The sequence below is a fragment of the Manis javanica genome, chromosome 4 (assembly GCF_040802235.1).
Source record: "Manis javanica isolate MJ-LG chromosome 4, MJ_LKY, whole genome shotgun sequence".
Taxonomy (NCBI): Eukaryota; Metazoa; Chordata; class Mammalia; order Pholidota; family Manidae; genus Manis; species Manis javanica.
The window spans coordinates 164495327-164510345 of NC_133159.1; the positions used below are offsets into that span (position 1 = coordinate 164495327).

General features: G+C 45.1%; 1 long non-coding RNA gene across 1 annotated transcript; it reads left to right on the top strand.

Annotated features, from left to right (window-relative positions):
- Positions 1–4005: 4005 nt before the first annotated feature.
- On the top strand, positions 4006–5407 carry LOC140849310 (uncharacterized). The gene is made up of 3 exons (XR_012131054.1): positions 4006–4743; positions 5135–5237; positions 5326–5407. It is a non-coding gene; the product is annotated as an uncharacterized lncRNA (long non-coding RNA).
- Positions 5408–15019: the final 9612 nt, after the last annotated feature.

Below are 15019 nucleotides of genomic sequence, written 5' to 3' on the forward strand. Positions count from 1 at the left end.
AGGGAATATGGTACTTTTTCTCAGGAGAAAAATAAATACGCCTGAAATTTATATCTACGGTACTTTTCACCTCAGTAAATTCAAGGTAAAATATTTTAAGTGTTTTAGGATTCAATATATTCATCAAGGGACATGAGAGAAATCATCAACATTCATTTTTTACATTCTTTTGTCTGAGGCTTCCTTGTGAAGTCTATTGTTTGCTTAATGCCTGACACAGGTTACCACCCACCCTAGATGAGGTAAGAAATGAGTATTTCCAAAGCTGTCTTTAACTGTCACTGTGATCTCTCAGTTGGGGTACCACTTAAAGTCTAATGTAGATATTAATGGTTGACAGTCTATTCTAATGTCATAGATTTGTTTCCCGTTTTGCACAGCCAAGTGAATTGATGCCCAAGCTGAAAGAGTTGGGAGCTACCATGGGTGGATTCCATCGTTCTTTTGAATACATACAGGACTATGTTAACATCTATGGTCTGAAAATCTGGCAGGAAGAAGTATCTCATATTATAAATTATAATGTGGAACAAGAGTGTAATAACTTCTTAAGAACAAAGGTATCTAAATCAGTTTTAAATTCTTGACGATATTTGTTATTTCTGACATTTAAAACACACTCCCCAAACCTCAGAAATGCCAACAGAAAAGCTTGTTTAAATGGCTATACAAATCAGTAAGCACTATTTAGTCATAATACTTTCAGAGTACCTTCAGGAGTTGTGAGAATTAGAGAAAAGTGTATATGACACCTGGCCTCTGGGAGTTTACGGTCCTAAGGAGGGAGCAGACATAATTAAATGGCTGCAGAACAAGCTGGCTGTTGTAATTGTTAGAACTCAAGTGATCAAGAATTCAGAAGACTTGGGAGTTCATTTGGGCCCCATCAGAGGATGTTCCTGAAAGCAGAATTGCTGATCATGTGGCGATTCTGTGCTCAACTTACTGATGAACCGCCCAACTGTTTTCCAGGGTCTACCGGCAGTGTCTGAGGATTCTGATTTCTACACATTCTTACCAATACCTAACCAATATTTCTTTTCTTTTAATTACAGCTATCCTAGTGGGTGTGAAGAGGTATCTCATTGTGGTTTTGATTTGCATTTCCCTAGTGACTGTTGATGTTGAGCATCTTTTCGTGTGCTTCTTGAGCATTTATGTATCTTTGGAGAAATGTCTCTCAAGTCTTTTGCCTATTTTTCAATTTGGTTGTTTGAGCAACAGATTCTCAAGTGTTACACTGGGAAGGTTGATTTTAATCAGTAGTAAATAAGGAGCCACTCTTTAAGTTTTTAATTAGGGACATGATTCAGGTGACATTTTTGAAAGTTTAAGTATCTTCCACCTTATGACATTTTGGGTTTTTATTACTACACTGACATATGGTAACATAAAACAAAATATGAAGAGTCTCTTCTCCTTTCCTCAGTCACTTCACTTTTTCACAAATATTTCTTTTTTTATAAATTTATGTACACCATTTCTGGGAAGCTATTAATGCATTTTTTAAAAGTTTTCTCTTTAAAACCAAGGAGCATTTATTGTCACTGTTCATGTAACATTATCATTATAAAACCATGTGGAAAAAAGATGAACTAGACTACCTTATCAAAGATGACTAAATATGGTTTGGTTTGGTTTGGTTTGTTTTTTTCTAGATTCAAGACTGGCAAAGTGTGTACCAGTCCACTCACATTCCGATATCAAAGTTTACACCTGTGGATGAGTCTGTCACATTTATTGGTTGGCTCTGCAGAGAAATCTTGCAGATCACAGACCCAAAGTAGGTGTATCTGAATTCCACTGGGCCTTGAAAACTGGGGGCAATAGAAGTCCCTAAACGTGTTGCATATGCTCAGACCACACGCTTGTTCCTGCCACCTGTCTAATGCGTTTACTAAACTCATTTTTTCAGGCTGCTGTTTTTTTCAGTGTGACTGTGGAGTCACCAGTCCAAAGAAATGTAAATTACAACCACTATAAGGCTGTTTGGCCCCCTTATTGTCTATGTACCTCTTGTTTTCCAACTAATGTTCTGCTCACCTGGGCAAGACTCTCCTTATTGTAATTGCTCACCTGTACCTGTGTAACTGTGGCACTCTCCCCCATTCCAGTCACTGGGTTTTGCACTTGTCAGCTCTTATCCTGACCTTTTAAGATTACTTCCTTATTTCTTAGCCCCACACCCAAGCACTTGCACTACCAAGAGCTCACATTTATTGAATGCTTGCCTTAAGTGCTTCTCAGCACATTACGCACATCCCTTCATTTACTCATTACAACAGTCTGTGAGGGAGGCATTGTTATTCTTCCCACATTAAAGTAACTGAAACACAGAAAAACTAAGTCACTTGCCCAAGAGCACAGAGTCAAAAAATGGTGGACCCAGAATACACACCAGGCCCTCTGACACTGGAGCCCAACTCTTTTTTTTTTGGTATCATTACTGTACAATTACATGAGCAACATTATGGTTACTAGACTCCCCCCATTATCAAGTCCCCACCACATACCCCATTACAGTCACTGTTCATCAGCGTAGTAAGATGGTATAGAGTCACTACTTGTCTTCTCTCTGCTATACTGCCTTCCTTGTGCCCCTCAACCCCCACATTATATGTACTAATCATCATGCCCCTTTTTCCCCCGTACCTCCCTTCCCACCCATCCTCCCCAGTCCCTCTCCCGTTGGTAACTATTAGTCCATTCTTGGGTTCTGTGAGTCTGCTGCTGTTTTGTTCCTTCAGTTTTTCTTTGTTCATACACTCCACAGATGAGTGAAATCATTTGACACTTGTCTTTCTCCACCTGGCTTATTTCACTGAGCATAATACCCTCTAGTGAAGCCCAACTCCACTTAAGCACTGTGCCATTCAAGGGCAGACAGCATAGCTTAGTCACATGGGTGAAAGTCTCATATAATCAGAACTGCCCTTAAGGATATTTTAGGTGATATGATGGAGAGGCTTGGATGTGGCCTCTCTAAGCAAGTTCAACTAAGCTACTTCCCCTTTTACTTCCATTGAGCCTCTGATGAAGCAGTTGGTACTAAAACCACATGAAGGAAGAGCAGGTTCATGTCATATGTCTCAGGTTTACCCCTGGGCACATGTCCACTGAGTGGAATGATTGGTGGAATTACCCAGGAAAAGAAGGTTCTCTTTTCTTCTTTGCCCAGCTGTGCATGCATAGTTGAATTTGTAAGTTAAATGTCTTAATGACATGGCTTCTTTGTACTGCCCTTCAAATTCAGGCTTATTGTGTCTCTCAAAACTTAGGAACTTAACAAGCTATATAAACTTATCCCACAAATTCCAGAAGAAATAAGTTTTATCTCTGACTCATGAGCCAAAAAGAGTAAATGATCCAAAATGTTTTGTGACTGTTCCTTTCCTGGTACCCATGAGTTGATCACTGAAGCCCTTCTAGAAAACTATCCCTCATGCCATGTTAATACTTGCAGAAAGGATTGAACATGGTTGGGATTTCCCTGTCATACATGTATTTCATCTACATATTGGGAGCCTCTCAAGTGACACAGCCAAAATGCCAGCCCTGGGTGCTGGAAGCAGGACACTTTGAAGCCTGAAAATAGAATGTAGTTCTGGAAATCATCTTGTTCTTCCTATTTGCTTCCATATTTAAGCATCCCTAGCTCCTGAGTCTCTTTTAACTTCCTCCCAAGCGTCACTTCAGTAAAATATGTGCTGGTTCCTGGCATTGGGGACCTATCATGTGTGGACCTTATTAAAATTGTAGAGTCTAGGCCTCCACTCTAGACCTACCCAAACTCTCTGGCATCTGATTTTTAACACACTTTATGGTGAGTCAAGATTCTTAGGCCAACATTTGAGAACCATTAAAATGGTGGTTAAGGATATGGTGTTGGAATCAAGCCCACATGCACCTCAGTTATCTCATCTGTAAAATGAGAGTCAAATGCCTTGTAGATCAAAGAGCAATTATGAGGGTGAAAGAGAGCACACAGGAAGGCCGTCGCCCCATACCTGACACAGAAGTGCTTGTTAATTTCATCGGTTGTTATCCTTGTCGTCCAGGCTCCCAAGTCCAGAGGAATCACAGGCTGCTGACCAGACCTGGGAGGAAGGAGGAAACAGCTTTGTCATCACAGTCTCAAACGTTAGGTAGAGCTCGAGGATTCAGAGCTCCTTTCTTATCAAAATGGAAATGACCCAAGGCTCTGGTTATTTAAAGAAATCTAAAGAAAGGCCCCGTGGAGAGACAGCTGGGCTCCAACATCCTCTGGCCTGACAGTCGAAAGTAGCTTTGTCCTCTCAACATGACTCTGGCATCGGATCAGTTCAGTGGAAATGAATTAGTTAAACCAGACATGTAGCACACAGGGCACGAAAAGGTAATTTAACTGAATTCTCCCTTCTTGGCCCATTGGGCATTCACCATGAGATATGCTGAGCACCTCCAGACAAAGATTATTAAACCCAAGTCAGGTAACTGTTGTTCTTCATTTCTGGTGCCCCAGATCCTGTTGTGTCCCACATCCCGTTAGGCTGAGTTCTGAGCTGCAACTGGGCTTTGAGTTTGTTTTTCTTTTGTTTTAGAATGACATGTCACATTGACCAGCTGAACACTTGGTATGATATGAAAACTCATCAAGAAGTGACCAGCAGCTGCCTCTTCTCAGAAATCCAGACCACGCTGGGGACTTTCAGTCTGAATGGATTAGAGAGGCTTCTGTGCTTTATGATTGTCAAAGAATTACAGGTGAGCCTTTTGGCTTTTGCACAGGTTTTCTGCTACCCTGGGAGAGACAAAAGTAGATGAGTTAACTGTTCCTTCATGCTTTCTTATACTGACATCAAGCCCATGAATATAATTCTTATTAGGTAGTGAGAGCTGGGAATAAATAAGAATTTCTTTGGCCAGTGTACTATGGCAAGGGGTAGACTGTTTTTATGAGTTTCATCTTAAGACTCTTTGAAACCAACAACTTCTCCTGGCAGGGGATGTTTCTAATAGGAACCAGAATTTGCTTCTTCCCTGTCATCCTATTTGTAGAGTTGTGTCATTTAGACCAGTCTGTGTTCTACATAGCAGTTTAGATAACTGAAGTATTTATTCATTTTATTCATTACGTTTTATTTTCTTGTTCTAGAATTTCCTCAGTATGTTTCAGAAAATCATCCTAAGAGACAGAACTGTGCAGGATACTTTAAAAGCCCTCATGACTGCTGTCATCCCCCTAAAAAGCATTGTAGGTAAGTGTTCTGAAACTAGCCCGAGGTAGAGAGAACACTGTGGCCTTTCCCAATTTACTAAATAGAAAACTGTATTTTACCCTTTCAGCAAATTCAAATAAAATTTATTTTTCTGCCATTGCCAAAACACAGAAGATCTGGACATCTTATCTTGAGGCTATAATGAAGGTATGTTGTGGGAGAGGGTGATCATCAATACTCTATTTTTTAATAATTATTTCCTTATAACTTTGTTGCTCAAAGAAAGCCACTCTTTGTTTTGTCATCAAACCAAAAATACAATATTTCAGTTTCTCATTATTTCCAAATTGATTTTTCTTTAGCTTCCTTTCTGGGGCCATTTTTGATTATGCTTTTCATTGGCCTAGTGTTTTTCTTTCACTAAAGAAAACTTCTTAAAATGCCTCTTGGCAAAAGATGCTTTCATACAAAGAAGTAGAATCCTCCCTTAGTGATCCTCCATCCTTACATTCATGTAATAAACTGCTCTGTGAGCTTTCAGCCCTAGGATGCTCTGAGGAGCGGTTAGAGTACAACATTTGTCTTCCTCCCCTCTTGCACCTGCAGATATTAGAAAGACAGGTTCTTTGGACATAAATTATCCTTCACTGTGAATAGAGCACTATGTGTCTTTGGGAGTGAGTGAAAAAGTGCAATGAGGAGATTAATTTGTTGGATGGAAATCCCAGTCACTTTAGAACCCGCTCGTCTCCTCTCTTGCCTTTACACCCTGCATTGGCTCCTGGGGACTGTCTTCTAGATACAGGGGTTATTAAAAATGTGCGTCTTTCCAAGACATTCAATAAGCTTTGTTGAACACCTGCTGTGTACAAAGCATTGTCAGTTGGTGTGAGACACAGAGTTAAAGGAAATGTTAACTGTCTCCTCAGAAAGGCTCCTTACAATCTGATAAGAAAGAGTAGACTTCCTGGTAGAAAGCTGATTCTTGGTTACAAGTATCACATACCATGGAAGAGTCTGGGCTGCAATGGGGATTTGGAGAAGTTCCGTTCTCCTATTCCCAATTAAATGTGTCACTCATTAGGACAGTACTCATTGGTGCCTCAGCCAAATTTACAATGTATTTCCTATAATTTTAGTGAGTTTGGGGGCTTTATTTCAATTTGGAAACATGAATGGAATAGGTAACACAAGGAGCCTTTGGCCCTGCCCGATGTCTGGATCTTGTCATATATGCCTGGCATTCCCTTAGCCAGGTGATTTTCAGAGATTGAGAGCTTCGCAGGCCAGCTTTCTAACTGCTGGGGAACCATTAGGGGAAGATTGAACAGTTGCCTGAAGTTGGACGGGCCTGAGTCTCACCTCTCTAGGAGGCTGAAGTTGACGTCAGGGGTGCTTTGAGGAGGCGTGGGGTTTCCCAGTGGCTGTTACAGGCCTCCCTTAGTTGTAATTGCTGGTAATTCAGTAGTAGCCAAGCATTGGGTCTAAGTCAATTGTTTTTACATGAAACCCCAGGGACAAATTTGTCTTGAATTAGGGCCCTTGTAATCACCAAACCAGTGCTAATGGCCTGGAACAGCAATGGAAATAATTCTGCATTATTAAACAGTGACAGTAGCCACATGGAGTTACTGAGCACTGAAAACTGAGTTTGCGGGCATGAGGAAGTGAATTTTATATTTATTTCACTTTAATCAGTTTAAATCTAAGTGGCCATTCGTGGCTAAGTGGCTGCTGTATTGGTCAGTCAGACTCTAGAGAAAACATGGAGAAAGCAATCGAAACATCTCTAAATGGGCAAACAAGTAGGTAGAGTGAGATTATCACCTCCAGGCTCCTTAGCCACTCCAGAATCTTTTTAAAGGCTTGTGGTAAAGAAGCCTTAAAAAGAAAATCTTGGCCACCAAGGTTCAACATGCTTTAAATAAGAACAAGGTACATTAAAGTGCCTTTGTTTCTGCTTCCGTTTCTAGACTGGTATCTTCAAGAGAATTCTTGACCCAGAGTATCTAGAATTAAGCAAGGAGTTATATGGGCAGATACAAGTTCAGAGGAACATTTTTGAATGGTCTAAGAGAACCCACTATTTTCTTGGCCTTGCCCTATTCCAGTATTTAAATAGTGTTTTTCTATTAATAAAAGGTTTCTTACTTAGAAATAGCATTCTTTGGATTGAGTTTTATTTTCTTCACATAAGTAGAATAATAGTCTAGTAAAAATGGTAATCAAAGGTCCTTTGAGGCCATTTAACACTTATAAATGTTACGCTAAATTTATCCAAATACCTTTTCTTTGCTCTTAGAGAAGGCCACTTTTTTTAATTGAAGTATTATTGGTATACAATCTTATTGGTTTCGTATACAACACAGTGGTTCAACAATTACCCGTATTATTAAATCCTCACCCCCTCCAGTGCAGTTCCTATCTGTCAGCATAGGAAGATGTTATAGGATCAGTGACTATATTCTTGCTGTGCTACGTGCTACTCTCCCTGTGATCAACTTATTTGATGATTGAGAATTTTTGTAAGGCCACTCTTTTCTTCCTTTTTTTTTTGATCTGCTCCCAACAACTCACAGGAAATGTGTTCATTTCTACCTCATTGTTACTGACATTATCAAACAGCCTTGCCTCCTATTCCTCTTCTCCCCCTTGCTGACCTTTTAGGGGTAGCTTGCCTGGAATAGAAAAGGTGAAATTTACTGGCATAAAAACTTAGAGTATACTAATGGCTTTATGATGCCAACAAATTCAGCTGGCTTCAATCATATCTCCAAAGTTTATGCTCATTACTACCTGGAAATTATGGTGGCTGAGCCATCAGAGTCACATCACTATCACAAGTCTGTTTTCTTCATAGTTTGAGAATTATATTTTGTTACAGTTGGCTCCCACTATTATGTATGTTTCATTCTGTATATTTAAAAGAATTACTCTAAGACAGTCTCCACCAGACAGGCTTTGAAAGGAAAGGAGTGACACATAGCAGCGATTCACCGGAGAGTTCCGCTTTATTAGGGAAAGGTGCTGGGTTATATAGGAAGGGGCATGAATTGATTGAGGTGTCACTTCTACGGGGCCGGTGGCTGTTGGCTAGGTGCTGGGATTGGGAGGGGGGCGAGAGGTGATTGGGCTTCAGGTGGCGCCGGCGGGAACTGAGGACCCCGAAGAGAAGCTGGAAGTTTGCCATCTTACTGGTGGGGACCCTTCATTCACCCCTTTCTCCTCTATGGGTTTGTGGACGTTGCTTTCTCTCTGGCTGCTTCCTGCTGAACAGGGGCGGAGAAGGGAGTGAGGGCTTGAGGATTGGGAGGAAAGGGTTGATAGGACTCCCCACAGTAAGGACGAGTAGATGTGGACTTCTTCAGGTTTGGAAATCAATGAAGGTTCCTTGTAACCATAGGTTGGCTAAGAGGATATGGGTGTCAGGAGCCAGGTGTCTGCGGCCATTGTTTCCAGGAACAGTTTCTAGTGGAGAGAGGGGTCCATCTCAGCGTGTGGTGAGGAGGTCACGTGAGGGTGAGGGATCTTCTGTGGCTAGAAGCTGGTAGTTCCTGAGTAAAAGCTGGTTGAAAGCTTGATTAGAGATTTTTCTGACTTGGGATTTGATGAACTTTATTATACAGGGTAAGAAGAGACAGGCGAGAAGAATGATTATTATGGGGCCTGCAATGGGCCAGAGCCAGGTGAGGAGGGGGTTTGTTAGTATTGAAGAGAATGGGTTGGAGTTGGAAGCAGAGTGGAGACTGGAGGCAAGGTCGGTGAGTTTGGTGATGTCAGTTTCTACAATGCCGGATTCGTTGATATAATAGCAGCACTCTTCCCAGAGGAAGACGCAGGTGCCGCCCTTCTCGGCTGTAAGTAGATCTAGGGCCCGCCGGTTTTGAAGGGTAACTTTAGCTAGCGAAGTGACCTGTCTTTGGAGAGAGGCTAGGGAATAGGCAGTGGATGTCAGGGCTCCCTCAAGTTTGGCGTCGAGATCTCTAACTGCCCATAGAGAGTGACCCAAGGCTTCTCCCGAAAACCCTGCCCCAATGGCTGAGGTGATCAAAGAGCTACTGACCATGATGGGAAGGAAAGCAGCTCTTTTTGTGCGAGAGGGCAAGGGAGGTTGGAGCTCAAGAAATTCTGCCATGCTGTAAAGTGTAAGCTGTGGGATTAGGGTGACAAGAATGCAGGGTGTATCGGAGTTGAGAGGCAGTGAGTTGAAAAGACTGCCATTACACCAAAAGAAGTGTCCCGGTTTCATAAAAGTCTTAGAGCCGGAGGTAGGGGTGTAGATAGAGAGGCAGTGAAGTGCACTGGAGGGGGGGTGGAGTTGGGCCTACACAGTGGTGGATGGTGAGATTATCTGCATATTCTGGTTCCCATAGGGGTATGTCTGCCAGGGGGCAGAGGGGTTGTCTTTCTGCATGGAAGGAGTAGTTGGAAATATTAAGGGGCACGGCGGCCAGCAGTGGGCGCTGTAGTGATGCGCACAAGAAACAACTGGCTGTGTTAAGGGTATGGTTGAGAAAGATGGTGGTGTCTTGAATGAGCTGTAATGAAGAGTAGGAGAAATGGGAAGAGGGGTGGGGATAAGAAGATGAAGAGGCGCCGTCAAGAGTTTGGATAATGACTTTTTCGGAATGTCTGCTATCTGATGCAACTTGAGAGATCTGGGAATGAGAGGGAACATACTTTTGAGAGATATGAAGGGTACCGTGGGGGTTTGAGGACCCCCCCCCCATAGTAAACTGAGGCTGTGACTCTGGCAGCTCATCAAGAGTCCCAGGGATCTGGGATTGATAAGGAGAATGAGCCGTTGGGATATTTCATGAAACGGTTGGAGGAGTAATACTGTGGGTACTGGAAGTTACCCATGTAGTGAATGGCACAAGACCAGTAGGGACATCTCCTGTAGGTGTCTGGCCATCGCCTGCAATAGGCTTGTTTTTGGCTATAGAGGAAGCAGAGGTAGGGAGAATAAGGGTAGCTGCTAGTGAACACTTGGGTGGAGGGAGGAAAGTGGAGGTATAAAGGCTCAGAGCAGCTTTTCAGAGGGCAGTCTGATGTGGCAATGAGGGCAGTAACTTTTGTTTGATGCTGTGTAAGTCTGTCTGACTTTGAATCGCCATACAAAGGAGGCTGGGGTGGCGGGGAAGACAATAAGAATGAGGAAAAAGCGAGAGAGCAGTAAAGGGGGAAAAAGTCATGATTCGGGTATGGATGGCAAAGGGGGTGAACGGGATTTTGGAGGAAAGAGGACAGTAAGGTGAGGAGTCTGGAGGGAGGGAGAGTCTGTAAACTTTTGTAGGTTAAGAGATCTTTTAGGTGATGTGGGGACAGAATGGTAAGGGGTGCCTTGAATGTCAGTTTATGAGCTTTTTTCTGCAAGAGCTGTCTAGCGGCTAATGCTCGTAGGCAGGGGGCCCATCCCCGAACTGTGGGGTCTAATTGCTTGGAGAGATAAGCTACTGGGGCAAAGGATGGGCCATAATATTGGCTTAGGACTCCTAGAGCTTGACTGGACCTCTCATGAATGTATAATGAGAAGGGCTTCGACAAATCAGGAAGATGGAGAGCTGGGGCTTCCACAAGGGCTTGACGGAGCTTAATGAAGGAGTGTCGGGGTGAGGAGGATAATGGTTCTTCAGGGGGGCTCTTGCTGAGGGCGTACAGGGGTCTTGCCAACAGGGAGCAGGGAGAAGTTAGGGATCTATGCTCTAAAATATCTAGCTAGGCTTAGAATGGAAAGAATTTCTGTCTTGGTTTTGGGAACGGGCAGGTCAGAAAGGAGCCGTTTTCTGTCTAAGGTAATGGACTTTCTTTGTTGAGATAGAAGGAATCTGAGGTAAGTGACAGAAGGGGAAGAGATTTGAGCTTTGACGGGGGATACTCGGTAACTTCTGGAAGCTAGAAGGTTAAGTAGGGAGGCAGTGTCAAGTTGAGACTGTTCCCACGAGAGACTGCAGAGTAGAAGATTGTCTATGTATTATAAGGTGGACTTGGAGTGATCATGATGAAACTGTTTGAGGTCCTGAGCTAGGACCTGTCTAAAAATATGGGGACTATCTCGGAAGCTTTGTGGCAAAACTGTCTAAGTGAGTTGTTTAGAATGTCTTGTGTATGGGTCCGTCCAGGTGAAGATGAAAAAATCATGGGAGCAGGGGTCTAGAGGAATAGAAAAATGGGTCTTTGAGATCTGGGACTGAGAAGTGGGATGCTGAGGCAGGGATCTGCGATAAAAGGCTGTATGGATTTGGAACTAAGGGATGGATAGGGACAACGGCCATGTTGATGAGGTGAAGGTCTTGGACAAGGCGGAAAGATCCGTTGGTTTTTTTAACAGCTAATATGGGGGTATTAAATGGGGAGTGAGTGGGTCTGAGGTAATTTATGTTTAAGAGATCTTGAATGATGGGTTGGAGGCCTATGAGGGCTGAAGTGGTTAGGGGGTATTGGGCCTGACAGATATACTGAGAGGGGTCACGTAATTTGATAGAGGCAGGGGGACATAGGGCCACAGAGGGGCTTGTAATGTCCCAAACTTTGGGATTTACAGGGTGTTTGAGGGCGGAACCGGAGCTTTCATTGGGTAGAGGGGGGTTGTCGGCTATGAGGGCCATCAGAAAGGGAGTACTGGGGGCTGTGGGAGTGGATATAGTTATGGAAACGTGGAGGAGGGAAAGGTTGTCTCGTCCTAGTAAAGGGATGGGACACTGGGGCATAACTAGGAAGGAGTGGGAGAAAGGTATGGGACTGTCTAGGATTGTGCATAAAAGGGGGGGAGGTTTAATGGGAAAATCTGTTTACTTCCTACCCCGACTATAGGAGTAATGGCTGGCATGGTAGGGCCCCGGTATTCTCACAAGACTGAGAAGGTGGCTCCTGTATCTAGGAGGAAGGAGATGGGGCGACCATCTACTGTTAAAGTAACCCTGGGCTCTTGTTTGGTGATGGAAATGGTCGGGCGAGAAGCCCCCGGGCCCCGTCAATCTTTTTCTGCCAGCCCCAGTACGGCGGGCTTAGGATGGGGGTTGTTCGTCCAGCCTCCCCTTTGGGTGGTTGGGCAATCAGACCCCCCAGTGGCCCTTTTTGTGGCATCTGGGGCATGGGGTGGTAGGAGATCTGGGGGAGGGGCACACCCTTGACCAATGTCCCTCTTTTCCGCACTTGAAACAAGCTCCTGGGGGGGGGCTTGTCTGTAGAGGGGAGCCCAGGTTGTGGTTTTATCAGCTGGGCCAACATCTGGAAATTGGCCTGATCAGCCTTTTGTTTACCGCGTTCTTTCTCCTCCTTCCGGTTATGGAAGACTTTAAAGGCTACTGTTAGGATCTCAGTCTGTGGGGTAGTGGGGCCCTGTTCTAACTTTTTGAGTTTAGCTTTAATGTCGGGGTAGCTTTGAGCTAGGAAGTATGTCATAAGGACATGTCTTCCTTTAGGTGTTTCTGGGTCTAGGCTGGTATGCTGTAATAGGGCTTGAGTGAGTCTGTCTAAGAACTCGGAGGGGGTTTCATCTCTCTTTTGAATTGTCTTGGAGCTTTTGAAAATTGACTACTTTACGAGCTGCCTTTTTCAGACCTGCTATTAAGCAGGAGGCAAAAATATCTCGAGAGCGGAGACTTACGGCGGTGTTATAATTCTAGTGTAGGTCTTGTTCGGGGACAGCAGTGGGGCTAGGGGGATAGGTGGGGTCAGTCCTGTGGGTTTCAGTAGCGTGCGTTTGGGCGAAGTCCTAAACTCATCTATGCTCTTCAGGGAGAAGAGTATTGGCCAGGAGCATGAAAATGTCATGATGCGTGAGGCTGTAAGCCTGGAGGGTCCATTGAAACTCCCTGATGTATGTCGTGGGCTTAGTGGAAAAGGAACTTAGGCATTTCTCTAGTTGGGCTAAATCTCTTAAATGCCTTTGGATCCTGCTACCTCTAGGAGGGGGGTGATAATTTTGGCAGGCTCTCGGGACCAAGTCTGAGGGGGACTGAAGGGTTCTGGCTCAGTCTGTGGGGGAGTGACGTGGTCTAGCTGCGCCTATTCAAGCAGGTCCTGAAGTGTGGAAGGGGGGCAAAGAAAATAAAGAAAGATAAAATCAGACCCACGTGTTGCCAGCCTGCAGCCCAGCTGCTTGCCTCTGTTGCTTTAGTTGGGCTTGAACTCATGACTCTGAGGTTAAGAGTCCCATGCTCTACTAATTGAGCTACAGCAGGGCTTCAGTTAATTGTTTATGGAATGTGTTGTTTTCTATTTCTGCCACATTGGCAAGTGGGGGAAGGGCATAGCTAGAAGCAGGGGCGGTGTTTCTACACATCTTCAAGGTCTCCCTATTTTCAGAGTGAGGAGTCTTGGCAAGATATGTTTTTGTGGACAGATAACTTCTAAGGACTGCACCGGTTGTTCTCTAGCTTGTGCTTTCCCATGCTGCGTTCAGACATGGGGGGAGGTGCTTTCCCATTCTCCCTACAAACATGTGAGAAGACAAAGGCGGTCCCTAACAGGGGAGAAACAGGTGATGAGGGCAAAGACGGAGGAGGCCCTTGGGACCTAGTTAAAGGGGGGGCTGAAAGGCTCAGGCTTAATCTGCGGGGGACGAAGGCGGAGGAGGTGAGATGGGGGAGGATATGGTGAGGGAGGAAGGGAGAAGGGCTGTTGTAGGAGAAGAAGGGGAAGGGAGTGAACAGGAGGCTTCTGCGGGGGCAGCGGCTTGCAGGCTAGGAGAACTTGGGAGGGGGCTGGGGGAGGAGGAGGCGGAAAGCTTCGATATAGGGAATCTCCTTCCATTTTTTCAGGTGGTGGCAGTAGTTAAAAAGATCGCGAGTGATGTTAGGATCAAGAGTTCCCCCTGCGGGCCATTGGTTGTTATTGTCTAGGGGGTATATGTCGGCCAATCTTGGGAGCAATATTTACGGAGAAGTTTTGGTTTTATATCAGGCGTCAGGGAGAGGGTAGCCAGATGCTTAAGCAGGCATTCAAGAGGTGAACTTTCAGGGAGGGATGAGGAGGCTCCCATGGCTAAAGGACAGAGAAGGAGACAAACAGGGGAAGATGAACGGAGATCCTCGGACTGGAAGCAGACCGCAAGGAGACAAAGGGCGTCCCGATGATCCTTGGTGGTCTGCAGAAACTCATATATGAGTCGGAATTTCTTAGGAAGTGTGGGTCGTCACCCAGACTTCCCTAAGAGGGCAGAGTGCCAGAGTCACGAGGTACCTAGCACTAGGCATTTTCGGCGGATGGAGCAGAAGGAGGAGGGTGGGAAAAGGGAGCGTTCTCATCCACAAAGGAGTCACCTCATTTATGGCTGTTGGAGAGGGGGTGCCTGAGAGTCGGCCGCAGCCGTGAAGGCCTGAGGCGGGGAGCGTTGCCTCCTCATCCCCGAGCGTCAGGGCCTTGCCGGACGATCACGGTCAATGGCACTGCGATAGCTCGGAGAAGAGTGGCCCACTCCGGGGGGAAAACTTACCTAAAGGCCAGAGAGGAGTGGTGAGTGTGATGAGCCAGCGCCGGAAAAAGAGGATGAGGGCAAGCTGCTGCTGGTGTCGGGGGGAAGATGGGGCCCAGTTGGGGTGTCCCGTCTCCCGGGTTTCGGCACCAATGAAAGGAAAGGAGCGACACATAGCAGCAATTCACCGGAGAGTTCCGCTTTGTTAGGGAAAGGTGCTGGGTTATATAGGAAGGGGCATGAATTGATTGAGGTGTCACTTCTACGGGGCTGGTGGCTGTTGGCTAGGTGCTGGGATTGGGAGGGGGGCGAGAAGTGATTGGGCTTCAGGTGGCGCCGGCGGGAACTGAGGACCCCCGAAGAGAAGCTGGAAGTTTGCCATCTTACTGGTGGGGACCCTTCA